General features: G+C 35.1%; 1 pseudogene; it reads left to right on the plus strand.

Annotated features, from left to right (window-relative positions):
- The first annotated feature begins 9,399 nt into the window (after window positions 1–9,399).
- On the plus strand, window positions 9,400–9,961 carry LOC116572344 (annotated as a pseudogene).
- Window positions 9,962–10,244: the final 283 nt, after the last annotated feature.

A 10,244-nucleotide genomic window follows, 5' to 3' on the forward strand; every position in this document is an offset into this window, starting at 1 on the left:
GTCTATGTACAAATCAGAAATTGTCTAGCTTGCTCTTGACTGCCCTGCACTGTGTTTGTATTAGAGTAGCAAACTGATGTGACTATTTAAAAAATATAGTTTCATTTTTGTATAATAACTTTATTGCTAACAATCTATTATCTCCCAAACTACCTTCAGCAGCTCTTCCTCCTTCAAAGAAAGAGAATATAAATTTATTTTCACTTTTTTTTATTTTTTTTTAAAGATTTTATTTATTTATTTGACAGAGAGAGATCACAAGTAGGCATAGAGGCAGGCAGAGAGAGAGAGAGGAGGAAGCAGGCTCCCTGCTGAGCAGAGAGCCCAATGCGGAACTCGATCTCAGGACCCTGAGATCATGACCTGAGCTGAAGGCAGCAGTTCAACCCACTGAGCCACCCAGGCGTCCTATTTTCACTTTAATATATAGCTAATCATTTTCATTCTTAATTAAAACACATCAAAATAATAATTAGAGTAGTTTTTAACATTGATGTGTGTAAGCATTTTTAAAATATAGATCTATGGAAATGCCCCAGATCAACTGAAACAGTCTTCACATGTGGCTCTTCATGAAAACTGACTTTTTAATACATTTCACAAGTGCTTCCAGTACGCAGAGATGTCCTCAATTCATAGGTTTTTATGCCCTTTCAGGTAAAAAGTCTATGTAATCTACTAAGGTATTATCAAGTAAATGACAAAATTATAATTAATCAAGACTTAAAAATGTGAGGTGTTTGAATGTAGGAACAATATTAGTGATGTTTCTCACACACGAACCCCTTATTGTGTCTTAGTACTGACACATAGTTGCTGCGAAAATGTGAACAAGTCAATTTGCAGAGAAATAGTTCAAATGAATTGGTTTGTGACTTTTATTAATGTTGTTTCCAGAAGTACATAATTTAGCCTATGGGAACTGAAAAAGAGATGCGTGATTCTTTCTTTCTTTATTTCATCAATCATCAAGTTATAAGACTTATTTTTCCTTACAACTTTACTAAAGATGCTACTAGGAGGGATAAGTTAGTCTAGTTAAAATGAAAAAGCTGCTCCTCTAAAGTGTTTACTCTGCCATACTGTAGGTGTGTGATACAGACACATCTCTTGATCTACAAAGCATCATGTTTTCCCAGCATAAACTATTTTTTTTAAAGATTTTATTTATTTATTTGACAGATAGAGATCACAGGTAGGCAGAGAGGCAGGCAGAGAGAGGAGGAAGCAGGCTCCCCACTGAGCAGAGAGCCCGATGCGGGACTCGATCCCAGGACCCTGGGATCATGACTGGAGCTGAAGGCAGAGGCTTTAACCCACTGAGCCACCCAGGTGCCCCCAACATAAACTTTTGATAATGAAAAATAAATCATGTTGTAGACAAGTATCAAGTTTTCTGTTGGTGCTTAGACAGGTCTCTAATTAGCAAGAAGCCACTAAATATTAGCCTCTGACATAATAATTAGTGTTTGTAAATTGATTGGAAAATGTAATCATATATGTCATTGAGAGAGTTGGAGGTGTGATATTGGATTTAAAAGAAAGATATGAAAAAAAAACAAAAGAAAGATATGAGAAGTTATTGAGTAAATCAAAAGGAAATCTTCTATGGTGAAGTATACATTATGGGAAAAGTCCAGAGATCTTTACTAAGCAATAAACAAAACAGGATTCAGGAGCAGAAGAAAAAGAAGATTTAAGCCTCAGAATATTAGGTTAAAACAACAACAAAACAGTATGTTTCTAATTCCATGGATGGAAAATGTTTATATTCCACAAAGTTTACTATACTAGAATTAAAAAAATAAGTTAATAACAGTGAAGGAAAAGAGTGGTTAAAGTAATGATGATATTTGAGGATTCCACTTGAAAGGAAACAGTAATAACCGCAGGAGAATTAAATACTCTTTACATAAGATAATTCTTGACAAATGTTGATATTTGTGATATAATAATTGCAGACATGTAGAAAAATCACTGCTTGGTTTATACTAAATCCTCATCTTCCTATAGCAACTGTACAGTTATCACTAATAACTGTACTATAAATTTATAGTAACAATGGCTGGCGGGGACAGGATGCACAGGAATGAGAAAAAGTGAACTGTCATTTTTTTAACAATGTAATTTTTTAGACTGATTGAGACAAATGTCTAAAGCATTCCATGGTATCAGATTAAGAAACAAGTAATATTTAAGTCATTTAAAATTCATTGAAGATTTTGACTGTCCAATATTATATGATCTATCTTGGTGAATATTCTATGTGCACTTGAAAAGAGTGTATACTCTTTGACCTGGTGTTGTTTCCCATGTTAGCTATATTTATGTCTCCTCTAGCCTTATAGAAATTCTATATCCCTTATTTATCATTTCCAAAGAGAATACTGTTAAAATATCTGACTATGTGTGTAGGTTTATGTATTTCTGTGCTATTTCTGCTAGGCTTTTCTTTCTTGGTTTTGGTGCTCTGTTATCTGTTACATATATGTTTAAGACTGTTAGGTATTCATAGGACATTGTTCATTTCATTGTTACACCATCCTATTTCTCTGTAAAAATGGTCTTTGTCTTAAAGTCTACTTTATCTAATGTTATAACCACACCACTTTCCTAATGATTACCATATGCAAAGTATTCACCCCTTCCTCATCCCCAGGTTTTTTTGGGGGGGTTTTTTTGGGTTTTTTGTTTTGTTTTGTTTTTTTTAAGCATAAGTTCTCTTGTTTCATATTACTCTAATTAAGAGAGTGTAGTTTGCGGGGCATGGGGGTGGCTCAGTTGGAAATTGTCAACCTTTGGCTTAGGTCATGATCTCAGGGTCCTGGGATAGAGCCCTGCATCTGGCTCCCTGCAGGGAACCTGCATTTCCCTCTGCCTGTCACACCCCCTGCTTGTTCTTTCTCTCTGTGTGTGTCAAATAAATAAATAAAATCTTAAAAAAAAAATAGAGTATGGTTTGGCTTTCCTCCTTTATACAGGCTGAAAAACCTTGCCTTTTAATTTGAATGCTCATTCAATTTATGCTCCTTTAAACTTTTTGTAATTAAATTGACCATATTGCTGTATGTTTTCTGCTTTTCTGTTTTTGTTCTCTTGTGCTTACTTTATCTTGTCTGCTTGGTTAACTAAATATTTTTAGTGTCCAACTTTATTTCCTTTATGGATTTTAATCTACATTGTGCTGTTCCATTAATGGTTTTTCTAGGCTAACAATATGGGTTCTTTGTTTTTCAGGGTCTATTTTGAGTCCTTTTTGTACCTGTCGAATTTCACATTAAATATTACAAAAGTTCTGATTTCAGCCTCCTTTTTCATTCTTTATAATTGGCATTTTTACTTCCTACTTGAAATTTCCTAATTTTCTCTTTAGCATTCCCACTTTCTAAGAATAATAATCTTATATGACACAAATCTATTTAACTGTCCTCCCATTTGGGGGGTAATTTTTACCATAGTTTATATCAACATACATTATAAATTTCATCCTACAGTTTCATCAGTTTTCATTGAAGTCTTTTGTGTTTTTCAGAAATTTTAAAAGGAATGGATAGGTTTTTGCTTTTTTTAATATACGCCTTCGTTTTACCAATTTATTTTTGTATGTATATAAATATAGGAAAGTACATATGTGTATGTGTGTGTGTGTGTGTACTTTTTCTAGACTATTTTTTCCTTTATTCATATCATATGTAAGTCTTATAAATAGGTCTCTAAATGACTGATTATTTTTATTCTGGGATTTCTACCACTCCTACCCTTCTCTCCAGCATCCCTCTTACTCAGATTGCTTAATTTCTACTCATCTGCTTTTAAATTTGCAGGTTTTCTTTTATGCTATATTCAGCCAGGTAAATTTTTACTCAATTATTTTATGTCTCAGTTCTAGAATGCCCATTTCATTTGTTGTTTTATTTTATATTTATCTGGTTTCTCTATCTGTTCAATCATTAAAATCACTTTATTTTCTTGATTTTTAAAATAAATCTATTTAAAACTTGTAGTCTTCTAAGTTTACCATCTGAAACAGAGTGAGCATGATTTCTATTGATCACTGGTTTAGTATAAATTGCATGTTTTAAACTCATGTCTAGTGATGTTAGATGAAATATCGAGGATTTTAAATTATATTTATAGATATCTTCACATTGTGTTTCATTCTCAAAGAGAAGATTTTTTCTTTTCAGGGATTCAGTTAGTGTTTGAACAATTTGAAATTTATAAAGGTGTAGGGTAAATCTAGGGAAATCCATAACTCTCAAGCGTTCTAACTTAGCAAGACACAAATCATATGGTGGCACCCTGTAGGTCTTGACAGAGATTCTCTAATCCAAGCTCGGATGGTTCTAGAATAAGTATAATTTAGTATAGCAATTCTCAAAGTGTAGTCTGCTGCACTCCAATATGCCTCCAAGAGATCTGTTAATTTAAGCCCATTTTCATAAATGCAATGTGTGGGATTTTTCTTTTTTGGCCTTTACCATGTTGACTTTTACAAAGATGATGCTTAAGCATTGGCTGATAAATATGCTGATGTGTTCACAGAAATCAAAACAGTGGCACTAAGGTGTGCTCATAAGTATGCATTCTTCAGTTTTATACATCTCCATTTAAAAAAAAGCCATTTTTACTTGTAAATACTCTGGAGCAAACAGTGTAAATTACTAACTTATTAAATCCTATAACTTTGAGAGTACTTTTGAATATTTAATATGAGAAAATATAAAGAAAGTATTGTGTGAATACTGAAGAATGATGGGTTTTGGAGAAATTCCATTGGATACAGAGTTTGAAGATGAACCAATCACTTTTTAACTCTTTAATGCAAAATCATTATGACTTAAAGTGACTGAAAGATAAATTATATTTATTCAGACAAGTATCTTGCAGAGTTTCTCACAAATTAACAAAGTGAGCCTGTGCTGTCACTCCAAAGAAAATAATTGACAACATTTCTTTTTACTTATATTATTTGAGATATTTGAAGAAAAGGGAGAGAGAGAATTTTGGAAAACCTCTATCTTCAACCATACGTTTGACAAAACTTAAATGTTTCTCATGAGATCCATACAGATATTAGGACTGTCAGTTTTTACAGTGTAAAATGAAATGTGTCAACATATGAAAGATCTCCATAATTCATTGAACCCAAGTGGGTAATGCTTACTTGATGTTACAAAACCATATATATGGGAAAGATCCATTCATTGATATGATCCCAACTTCCCCTCTGCAGCTGTTACTAAGAAACAACCATTTTTTATTTGAAATGTAGAAACAAAAAAGAATATCCAAAATTATGAGAAAAGTATAATATTTTCTCCTTTTAAAACCATTCATCTGTGTGAAGCCATATTTTCCCTCATATGCTTCTACCAGAAACAGATCGAGTCAGACTGGATAAAGAAAGCCAACACATGAATCCAGTTGACTTCTATTAGGCCAAGCATTTAAGTCATTTGCAAAAATGTAAAACAATCCTACTCATTGAAGTTCGGTTTGTTTTGAAAACTACAATTATTTTCCTAAAATCATATTGTTAACATTTCCATTCAGTGTATTATTATTCCTATTTTAAATGGACTAATGAGTAAACATTTAAAAAAATTTTCAGTTTTCGTTTTGAATATAGCAGCTCTTTATGGTCTCTGGTGTATGCTGAGGTGTTAATGATGTGTTAATGAACATGCCTCACTAGGGAACCACTCACCAACAAGGTGCTTCTCCAGCCCTGCTCGACTTCAAGCATCCCCTCTCTGTCCTGATCCTTGTGCCAGGTATCACCTGATAACCCGAGGAGGTTGTGCCCAGGTCGTTTAGAACCCAGCCTGCAGCCAAGAACTAATGGGTAATCCCCCGACCCCGCTTTCTTCGACACAGCTAACTCCTGTCCAGTACCCACCACACACACTCCCACTGCTTCAGCTGATCCAAACTTTGGTCTCCGCCTCCTCAGCAAGATTACTGTGCTCTGCTCATATTCCAGTTTTCTGTTCTCCCTTCACCCTAGCTCAGAAGTGGTTCTGAGGCAGGAAACTGAGTGAAATCCTTCCAACTAGTGCCGACACGAGCTAGTATTAGCCTCTGACTAAAACCCGGTACATCATCTATTTTGTTTAATTTTACAGTTGATTTTGGTGAAAGAATTGTCTAATGTCTTTAGCAGCTAAAACTTTTTCATTTATGCCTGATGCATAGCCTCATTCCTGGACATTATATTTTGAGGATCCATTATCAAATAATGCATGTATATATGTATGAATAAACACACAGAGAAACAAACAGACAATCGAGAGTCCATATTTAGTGATGAAATAGTTTTTCTGGTATGAAATTATGACTATCTTTCTCTAACTACAAAGGAGAAATAATGTGGGAACTGGGACGTCCAAGGGGTTAAAGTTGCTTTTTTGTGATTGATCTTCTTAATTAAGGTAATAACTATCAGACATTAAAATTCATTTTTGAATGTCTGGCTCCCTAGGTTATAACAAACTCATACAGCATCTAACCACCAATGCAGTCAATATGGACATATTCGTAATCAAGTTACCTCACACCCTTTTTTAATTATTGCCTCTCTGTCCACATATCCTGAAAAACATTGATCTACTTTCCATTTATATAATTTTTTTCCTTTTCAAAACATTATATAAATGAATCATATAGTCTGTGATCTTTTATTCTGATGTGTTTTTAATCAGCATATTGCATCTAGTATTTATGTTGTATCAGTAGCTTATCTTCTCATTGGTAAGAGCATTGTGTTGTAGAGATGGATCACAGTTAGTTAATATTACAAACAGAAGGAAGGGCATTTGGGTTGCCCCTATTTGTTGGAGACTATATATGGAGAGCTAAAATATAAAACTATGGTTTTTGTGTGTAAACATATGTTTGAACTTTCCTCGGGTAAATATTTGGGAGTGGAATTGCTGGGTCATGTGATAAGTATATGTTTAAATATCTAAGAAACTTCTAAGCTGGTCCTTGGAAAAGGATCTATGCTCTTCTTTTAGCAGTGGCTGATCTTCTCACTCAGCCTTGTCACCCTGCATTCTCTTGCCCTTTCTGCAGTCTTTCTTGGAAATGCATTCCCCTACTGTTGAGAAGAACTGGTGATTGTGTACAGGCTGCCTTTGTGTTTGTAGATTCCAAAGGCTCTATACTCTCAAACTATATCACACTTAATCTTTAACAGTTTGTTTTAAAAAAAAAAAAAAAAAAAGGACCTAAAAATGAAGACATATACTATGCTCATGGATTAGAAGTCCTGATATCATTAGGATGCCACTTACCAATTTGTACTATTGATCAATACAATTCTTATAAAATGGCAGTAGATTTAAACATAAAATTTGAAAAAATAATTCTGAAATACATTTGGAAATGTCATATACATATAATAGTAGAAGCATTTTTTAAATGGATGAGTAGATTGAAGAAGGCATAGTATAATATGTCAAAACACACAGAAATAGACTTAAATATATACACTTCCTTGGTTTTCAGAAAAAAGGCCCATGCATTACAATTAGAAAATGGATATCATTTCAAAATATAGAAAAATAAAATTTCATCTGTATGGGAAAAAAGAATCCTTATTTATATATACCATAGGAGGAAACAAATCAACTGGAGGAAGAGCACAGACCAAAATGTAACAACTGAAACTCTAATACTTATAGAGACAAATATAGTAGGATACTTTAAAGACCTTGAAGTGGTTAAATATTTCTTAAACAAGACACAGAAGTCACAGATAATAAAGACAAAGTGGAATTTTGTCAAAATTTATACTGCTCATCTAAGGTCCTATGAAATAGGATCTGTGCCAAGAACATAAAAAGAGCCTTTAAAAATCAGTACATAGAAGACAATCTAATTTGGTTTTAAAAAAAAAAAGTCAGAGGCATGAGTGGACCCTTCAGAAATGAGGCTATCCAAGTGGAATGTGCATGAAAATACACTGAAGACCATTGCTTATCAAGGAAATGTAAATGACATCCATAAGGAGGTCACTGAGCACCCATCAGGATAGTTACAGTTACAAGCACTGGAGAGGAAGAAGGAACTGAAACTCTCACACATTGATTGTAGGAGTTAAGATGGTATGCCATGCTTAGAGAACTGTAACAGTTGTTAATAATGTTCATATGGATATATGTCTACCCAGTATTTCACTTCTTATACTCTTAAGCACTACAAACAAGAAAAATTATTTCCAAAATGATTCTACACAAATATCCATAACAGCTGTATTAATGGCTGAAAACCAGAAAAAAGGTTCATAGACAAACATTTTATACATTCATAAAATGATCTAAAATGAGAGGAGAAGGGAGTTGGGGGAAATTGGAGGGGGGAGGTGAACCATGAGAGACTGTAGACTCTGAAAAACAACCTGAGGGTTTTGAAGGGGCGGGGGTGGGAGGTTGGGGGAACCAGGTGGTGGGTATTAGGGAGGGCACAGATTGCGTGGAGCACTGGGTGTGGTGCAAAAACAATGAATACTGTTACACTGAAAATAAATAAAAAATTAAAAAAAAATTAATGTGATCAAAAATGCAAAAATATTAATAAATTTTCTAACCGCCCCCCCAAAAAAACTTTAGGAAAGTCCAGGTTAATGTATATTTTTGCTAGAAAACTAAAACATAGTGGTTTTGATACAAGGCAGGAACAACAGTGATACAAATATAACCTTGAGCTTCAGGAATGGAAAGGTTTGGGGTGGCTGGGTGGCTCAGTGGGTTAAGCCTCTGCCTTGGGCTTGGGTCATGATCTCAGGGTCCTGGGATCAAGCCCTGCATCGAGCTCTCTGCTCAGCGGGGAGCCTGCTTCCCCCTCCCTCTCTGCCGCCTGCCTCTCTGCCTACTTGTGATCTCTCTGTCAAATAAATAAATAAATAAAACCTTAAAAAAAAAAAAAAAAAGAATGGCAAGGTTGGGGATGTGGAAAGGTCAAACTTATGGATTACAAACATTTGTTACAGTTGGTTAAGCACAAATAACACCATTTTGGATTAGTTGAAGAGATAGATTTGATATTGGAAAAATGCAAAGGAAATGGCAAAAAAAAAAAAAAAAGAAAGAAATCTGGATTTGACCAGTTCAGTAAAACAAATTTGAGTTATGTGAAAAGCTAGTATAATCAATACACAGAGTGAGATCAAATAGAGTCATGTGGTTGTGAGAGTATGGAATTGTTTTATAAGTAAATATGGGCTTCTTTGGAACTAGTTCTGAGAGTCTATGGATAAAAAGTAATGAGAGGTATTTATTTTAAATAATTCTGAGGCACTGGAGAAACTTGAACTTCACAGAGAGAGCTCACAGACCAGTGAGAGCCAGAAGGACCCTGGGTGACTCTGTGCCTTGCTGGGGAAAACAATGAAACATGGGCAAGGGGGATCCCAAGAAGGTGAGAGGTAAAATTTCCCCATATGCATTCTCTGTGGCAAGGGGAACGCAAGAAGGAGCACCCAGGTGCTTCAATCAACTTCTCTGAGTTTTCTCAGAAGCTCTCAGAGATGGAGGACAATGTCTGCTAAAGAGAAAGGAAAGTTTGAAGACATGGCAAAGGTGGACAAAACCCATTACGGAAGAAAAGTGAAAATCTATCCCCCATAGAGGGGAAACAGAAAAGAAGTTCAAGGATCCCAATGCACCCAAGGGGCCTTCTTTGGCCTTTTTCTTTTTTGGTTTGAGTATCGCCCTTGAATCAAAGGAGAACATGCATTGGTGATGCTGTGAAGAAACTGGGAGATGCGGAACCACAGGGGTGCAGGGGGCAGGCGGCCTCACGAGAAGACGGCTGCTCAGCTGAAGGAAATATAGGGAAAGGATTTTGCTTCATATCAAGCTGAAGGAAAGTCTGATGCAGGAAGAAAGGGAGTTGCCAAGGCTGAAAAGGCAAGAAAAAGAAGGAAGAGGGGGAAGATGAGGAGGAAGATGAATAATTTGGTTCTAGCACAGTTTTTTTTCTTGTCTATAAAGCATTTAACACCTGCTGTGCACAACTCATTCTTTGTAAAGAAAAAAAATGAAATGGAAGAGTGCGCAAGATTTGTTTTTAAAGTGTATTGTGTCTTTTATTGTATGGTTAACACACTACAGAATATGTCTTTAGAGAACTCTGTTCTGGTGATATTTTTAGGAGCCACTAGAATTTCCTGGGACAGCGTGGGGGTCGTAAATTGGCGTGGAAATTTAAACCGGGTTCTGGCTGGTGCCCAGCACAAA

The sequence above is a fragment of the Mustela erminea genome, chromosome 13, assembly GCF_009829155.1.
Source record: "Mustela erminea isolate mMusErm1 chromosome 13, mMusErm1.Pri, whole genome shotgun sequence".
Lineage (NCBI taxonomy): Eukaryota > Metazoa > Chordata > Mammalia > Carnivora > Mustelidae > Mustela > Mustela erminea.